This window comes from Trachypithecus francoisi, unplaced genomic scaffold (assembly GCF_009764315.1).
Source record: "Trachypithecus francoisi isolate TF-2019V2 unplaced genomic scaffold, Tfra_2.0 Lachesis_group11, whole genome shotgun sequence".
NCBI classification, from domain to species: domain Eukaryota; kingdom Metazoa; phylum Chordata; class Mammalia; order Primates; family Cercopithecidae; genus Trachypithecus; species Trachypithecus francoisi.
The window spans coordinates 75,139,748-75,147,705 of record NW_022681456.1 but is presented as its reverse complement, the minus strand read 5'-3'; positions in this window follow the sequence as shown (position 1 = coordinate 75,147,705).

Below are 7,958 nucleotides of genomic sequence, written 5' to 3'. Positions count from 1 at the left end.
TGAGTATGCAAAATGATTATCATAAAATTATAACCAATTGTAAATTCAGTGAGATGCTTAGCCAAAGAATTTCAGGAACAAAGTTACAGGAAATCCTTTCATAATTTTGTACTTAAAAAAATGAATTTATATGTAATTTGTGTATATTTTAATACATTGTGTATAAAGTATAAAAATCAAATAACAATCACTAACATTTATCAGATGTTCATTATGTGCCAAATATTATTCTAAGATCTTTTTTTATGTCAGTTTCTTTTTTTATTTTTTTAATTTTTATTTTATTTTATTTTTTTATTATACTTTAGGTTTATTCTAAGATCTTGTTCATTGTGAATGTGTTATTGATTTCTTTCTCTCTCCCTCTACTTCATGTCTAATCAATCTCCAGCCAGACATTTCACTTGTAATTTTTCCTTGAATCCATTCAATTGTTTTTCTCTCCATTGACAACCGTCCGTCCCCCAACTCAAAATCCCAGTATCTTTTGACTAAAATACTTCAAAAGTCCTCATGCATCCCTGCCTGTCTCCGGTGGTAGAGTAAACCTTTAAAAGGAAAATTCTGCTTTAAGCCCTTTGATGGCTCCAATTACTATTATGAGAAAGTATGAAATCCTAAACATGACCTCAAATCTCACCCTTTCGCAACCAGTCTGTTTTCAGGGGCTCCTCTTTATGCTATACCCAGAGAAATTGAACATGCTCCATAGCCTCCTACCTCAAGGACAGGACAGGAGGCCTGAGGTTTGCTCAGGAGGGATGTGTCTGATACACTGAGGCACTGACAATAGAATAAGACCCATATGAATCTGAGGCTACTGTCCAAAGGAGGGCATGAGTTCCCACTGGGAGGGAAAGGAAGGAACACTTATTGAGGCATGGCGACACTTGCAGGGCCTGGCTAGGTGCTGTACATGCACCATCTCGTTGAATACTCCTAACAGCCTGTGAGGTTGATCTTATGATTTCGTGCACAGATGAGATGCGCAGGGCAGCACAGCTAGTGAACATTCGACTTGGGAATTGAAACTTGACTCTCACGCCAGTGTTTCTCCACTCATCATGCTGTTCTGCCTTGTTGTTTCATCACTGTTGTAACCCCAGTCTGCCACAGAGCTTCAAGACAAGAAGTATCTACCCAATAAATGTTGGGTGACTTTGGAATGTCAGAGTAAGTCACCTCTAGTCTAGGGGCTTTTCCTTTGAAGAAAAACCCTGCTTTCATCCTGGGAATTGAAACAGGTTTTGCAGTGGCTTTCTGACCTCTATCTGTCTGCCTGTCTGTCTATCTATCTATCTATCTATCTATCCATCTATCCATCCATCCATCCATCCATCCATCCATCCATCCATCCATCCATCTATCCATCCATCCATCCATCCTTCCATCCATCCATCCATCCATCCATCCATCTATCTATCTATCTATCTATCTATCTATCTTTCTATCTTTCTATCTATCTATCTATGTATAGGTAGCTATATTCTAGAGATTTAAGACCATACTAGTAGGATACTGTTATGGATACAACACACACACACACACACACACACATGCATATATATGTGTATATATGAGATATTAGAAATATATCTCATATTAAATATATATCTGAAATATGTATCATATATGTCATCTTATATATATCTCAGATGTATATCTGATATATGATATATATGATATCTGATATAAAATCATACATCATATATGATACATATGATAGTGATATATATAAAATAAATTGGGAGTTATACATGATATAAATGATGAATTGATGGGTGCTGACGAGCTGATGGGTGCAGCACACCAACATGGCACAAGTATACATATGTAACAAACCTGCATGTTATGCACATGTACCCTAGAACTTTAAGTATAATACAAAATAAATAAACAACAAAAAAACACCCCTCACTTAAAAAAATAATAACATAAAAAAATAAAAAATAAAATAAAATATATAGATGTATCCATAACAGTATCCTACTAGAATATAAATATAACATAGCCTACTAATATATATACACACACTCACATACACACACACACGTATATATTTCCAGCATGTCAGTTATGAAGTGTTTACTCAGAAGTAAAATTTAGCAATTTTCCAAATACAATGACATAGTATGGCAGTGGCTTTTAAAAAGTACCTGGGTACATTGTTTGGTTTAGTTTTTATTAGCATGTATATATAAATATTTTAAAATGTTCTCTCGAACAGGCAGGTAAGCACTTGGAGGCTTGCCTGGAAGCAGCTTACCAGCAGTCAGTGGATTTCTCATGCCAAAAGCTCCTTCTCTCAGCAAAGAAACAGATGAGCATCCAGATGATAGCCACATGTGTGAGAGGCAGATGTCAGCCTCTATCAGAGTTCCTCAGAAGCTCACCCATCATTGTAGCTTTCTTTGTTGCTTTCTGTATATGTGGTTTAAAAAATCTTTTTAAAGGTGTAACAAAGACTTATGACACTTTTAGATCAGTCCTTTGACTAAAATAGAAACCAGTGATGGCTTCAAACGGTCGTCCCCAGCATTGTTTCCTGATTGTTAAAGTTAACAACTAAGAATATTTATTTGTACAAGCGAGTATTTTCTCCCTATAGAAAGTCTTCAGTACAGACCTTTGATTATATTTTATTCCCAATAAATCATAATTTAGAACATAAAATATTTTAGATGAGACATGGGACTGGAGGAAGGGTGTGGCTACCCAGGAGGTGAGTACAGGCACTTACCTGGTCTAAAGAGAAGCCATCAGGGATCTGCACTTTGATTCTGGTTCCTGGACTTTACCTATCCCACCTAAATCAGGTTCTGCTAGAACCCCTAGCTCACTAGAGATGGTGGCTGCTAAAAACCATACTACCATGAGATGTGTGAGAATAGTCGAATGGAAACTGTGATGTTCTCTAAGTGAATGCATGTTTGTTGGAGGTAACATGGAGCAGGGAATGGGATTCCCAGGAATATGGAGCTGGATGGAGGCATCTTATTCTGCTGTTTTCTGGCATGTGACCTTGACCAAGTTTTCTGACCTCTTAGATCTTAGCTTTTTTAAAAAAAGTCTGTCAATGGAGATCATAATATTAATACTTTCCTTTGTGTTGCTGTGAGAAACAAATTAAATAAATCATATTTATTAGACTCTTAGGGCTGCCATAACAAATTACTGTAAGTGAATTGGCATAAGACAACAGAAGTGTATTTACTTTACTCTTGGAGTAGAGGCTATTCTGGAAGCTAGAAATCTGAAATTAAGGTGTTTGGCAGGGCCATGCTCTGAAGGAATCTTTCCTTGCCTCTTCTAGCTTCTGGTGGCTACTGGCAATCCTTGGTTTTCCTTGGCATTCCTTGGCTTGTGGCCACATAGCAACAATCTAATCCTTCATCTTCACGTGGCCTTCTTTTCTGAGTGTACATGGGTCTCACATCTCTCCTTCGTAAAGGACATCATTCATAGGATTTAGGGCCCATCCTAATTCAGTATGACCTCATGGTTTACCTTGATTATATCTATACAGATTTTATCTCCAAATAAGATCTGGGAGTTAGGACTTAAAGATATTCTGGAAACACAGTCCAATACACAACAGTATGTAAAAATGCTTACTGCAGTGACAGTACATATATATATATTTAATAGCCTATTGCATTTTCATTTTTAGATATGTGAAAATTTCATCTTGATAATGGAAAGCTTTCTTAGAAATTATTTTTGTGAGCTTCAGTTTATTCATGTTTTCCTTATATTTCATAGTTTTAGAGTGTCATAGATTCTGATTTTTCAGACTTCAAAGGTTGCTCAGTACAGCTACCCATCCCGTTGGTTTGGAATATTCTCTACCGCATCTTTAACAAGTTGTTCTCTAGCCCCTGCTTCCCTTTCTAGCTCCAGGATAAGGAACCCAGAACCATACAAAGAACCTGTTTTACCTTCTAGTGTCAATAAGTCTTCTGTCTCTTAAGTCCAAATCTATCTCCTTTAATTTTAGTCACTAGTTCCAGGTCTCCAGCTGGAAGTAACATAAGAGCCAATTCAATTCTCGTTCCCTATCTCTGCCTCTCACCTAGTCCAAGTCAGTTATCACAACCATGATAACCGTAACCCTCACGGTTCCCTGCTGATCAGCCCAGTTTCCTCAGCTGGGCTATTTATTTATTTATTTTTATTTTATATGGTCGCAAGTTCCTTCAACATTTTGGTTATGATTTTATTAATATATTTTAATTTGTCTATAACAAATAATATGATTTTTCCTTGTCAGGTAAATTGCAGAGTGGAATCCTCTGGAGGCCTCAGCTCTGAGGCAGGATGAGGAAATGGGCACTGGTAGTGGTTCAGCTGGAACTGAGAGTGGACCCCAGGCTGACTCACTTGGGTTGAGCAGTGGTCTGGAAAGGGGGCTCTGGGTGTGACACCAGAAGAATTTGTGGTATTTTAAGAAATGCAATCAAATGATACACAGGTACTTAATATAAATAAACATTGATAGTTGTGGTGAACTTACTTTAACTCTTCCAAATGGATGATCATTAATAGACAAACCACTTAGATTTAGGAGGTCTACATTTCCTCAGCTGCTAAATAATAGTACAGGTAGAATCTGTGTTTTCCTATCTGAATTCCTTACCTCTAAATTTTTGTTTGCTAATATTGCCTAGTAAAGAATTATATTTCTGACCATTATCTTTTCATTCACTTATTTGCAAGTTCTTATCAGTGTCCACCAAATTGATGCATAAACCCAGTATCATTTTTATCAGTATTCTACCATAACATTCTTTAAAAAATGTCTTTGAAGTGACACATACTGTACATATTTATCAGGCACACAGTGATACTGTGATACATGTAATGTATAGTGTTCAGATCAGGGTAATTACCATATCTATCTCAAACATTTACCTTGCTCTTAATTAGAGACTATGGTATACAAGGCATTGTGAAATTTATAATCTCAGGGTACAAGGCATGTGTGCAGGATGTTAACTCATTCACACACACACACACACATTCACTCATGAAACAAAAAATACAGCTTATGGGATTTAGTGCATAAAAAAGAGACAAAGATGGCTTGTATCTGTCCTACTTAAATATCTTGTTTAATTTGAAGATTAAATGATGTAATGTATGAAAACAACATTAGCAAGTGTTAGCAGACACTGCAACTCACTGTGCGCCAGATTGTTCCACAAGTTTTACATGTGTTCGCTAATTTAATCTTTGTAACAAGTCTATGTGGTACATGCTAATAATATAACCAGTTTTCAAAAGGGGGAACTGAAGCATAGGATGGCTGAATGACTTAGTCATATGACTAGTCACTGGAGGAGCTAGGATTCAAATAGAGCCAGTCTACCTTAAGAATTTGTTCTCATAACCATTATACTATATTATTACTCTTAAAAACATGTAAATATATAAATTGATCTGTTCGTACAGTGTATTACCGCATCATTACAAAATGATGTATTTTGCCTGAAAATGAAATTGCTGGAATTAGGCAAGTTTTGTTCATTCTGGGGCTTTATATTTACTTGACTATTTTAGTCTAAAATCAGCAAATTGGGTATGAGATGGCCACATTAGGATAGTCAAATTATTTAGTTACTAAAAAGTCCAGATTATATTCTGGATGTTTTGTACAATATTAAGATAATTTTTGTACTTGACTTTAGAAAAATACTTGGCCATAAAAAAATGTTTTTCTCATACTTTTTAGGTTACCCTCTTGAAAGAAAAATAAGAAAGCACTGTTTTTTTTTTTTTTTTTTAGAACATAGAAATTATATTCCTTGCCGGGCGCGGTGGCTCAAGCCTGTAATCCCAGCACTTTGGGAGGCCGAGACGGGCGGATCACGAGGTCAGGAGTTCGAGACCATCCTGGCTAACACGGTGAAACCCCGTCTCTACTAAAAAATACAAAAAACTAGCCAGGCAAGGTGGCGGGCGCCTGTAGTCCCAGCTACTCGGGAGGCTGAGGCAGGAGAATGGCGTAAACCCGGAAGGAGGAGCTTGCAGTGAGCTGAGATCCGGCCACTGCACTCTAGCCCTGGCGACAGAGCGAGACTCCGTCTCAAAAAAAAAAAAAAAAAAAAAAGAAATTATATTCCTTGAGATCATGTCCTTTGCAGGGACATGGATGAAGCTGGAAGCCATCATCCTCAGCAAACTAACACAGGATCGGAAAACCAAACACTGCCTATTCTTATTCCTAAGTGGAAGCTGAACATTGAGAACACATGGACACAGGGGACACAGGGAGGGGAACAACACACACTGGGGCCTGTTGGGCGTGAGGGGTAAGGGGAGGGAACTTAGGGGACAGGTCAATAGGTGCAGCAAACCATCATGGCACACAGATACCTATGTAACAAACCTGCACGTTCTGCACATATATCGTGTTTTCTTTTTTTTTTTAAAGGAGAACTGAAGAAAAACAAAAAAACAAGAAATTGTGTTCTTTTAATTAGAAAGTTTTGTCCCATCCTTTGATTGTTAGAGGCTTTACTTCCCAAATAAAACCAAAATATACATCATTTGCCTTAAATTCCCTTCTTATTTCCGAAATTTCTTTACTCATAGTCAGGGGATTCTCCTGCTGTGAATGAATAAAAATTTTTACTATTTTGTACCAATTTGAAAAGGAAAACTATTGGTAGAATTGGGCATCTCTCAAATTCTTCCAGTATTTATTCTCCTGACCTTGTTCTTTAAGGTCGCCAATATTTTTGGTGACATTGATAGATGAAGTAGCAGGTGATTCCCAGGGATGGATACGTTGTTCCACATCTAATTGATTGTGGCACACAAGCCTTATGTTTTTGTCCCATGACCAAGGAGAGGTAAAGAGATTATACTCTGTGCTCTCACAATATGTGGGAAATCAGTACTGGAGAAACCATCCACCCTAGGGGTGGCTGGATAGATAGGGATTGAAAGTAGGATTGTTTATGTCTCCCTCTTAGCTTTCTTTACCAGAACATTAATTAGATGTGAAGCTAATAGAATACAGTATATGTTGTAGGGAAAGAATATTACCTATCATGAACGTGGGTTCTTGAATTAGATTCCTTGGGTTCAAATAATAGTTTATTGCTTCATAGGTATGTGTCCATAGACAAGTTACTTAATTACTCTGGGCTTTGATTTCCTTACCTACCAACCAAGAATACCAAGAGTAGTCATTTCATGGCTTATGATTGGGATTGTCAGTTAATTCTTATAAAATAGAATAGTAACTGACACATGGCAAGCTCTCAATAAATGTTAGTGATCACTACTATTGTCAACAAAGAATACTATTATTTCTTCTTTTTATGTATGGCAAATTACTACTCATCCTTGAATATGCCGTTGTCTCTTCTGTGGAGTCTTCTCTGATAGTCATTTGCTCCTCTTTGTAACTTCCATACTAAATTGTCTGCAACAATGATAAAAAATTCTTCCAACAAGAATAAAACTTGATGGTTCACAGCAAGAATAAAAATTCTTCCAAGAATATGCTTGTTGTATATTTTTCATCTCTACTACTTGCAAACTCTCAGATATCAGAAATTACTTAATTATGTAATTATTTTAGAAAGCAATGCTCAGCACAGAACTTTATTAGGCATCTGTGATTGGTAAGTAAAAAATGAGAGGATACTGAGCTATAACATGGTCTTTGCTATATCATTGTCTATTCTTGGTTCTAAGTATACTACCAAGTTAAAGTTCATTGCCAGAATCCATTATTGGCAAGAGAAAGGCAACTGAATTACCGTAAACAATGTTATCAGAGTAAAATCAAAGATATGATTTTGGAATTATTCTTACTTTTGGCAAAATGATACAAGACCATACAAATAATAAAAATTATAACTAGTTTTCCCATTTCTAATCTCAATGCTGTTGAATCATTTCTATTTAGTTCTAACAGATTATTCTTTCTAAAGCACTGCTTTTAA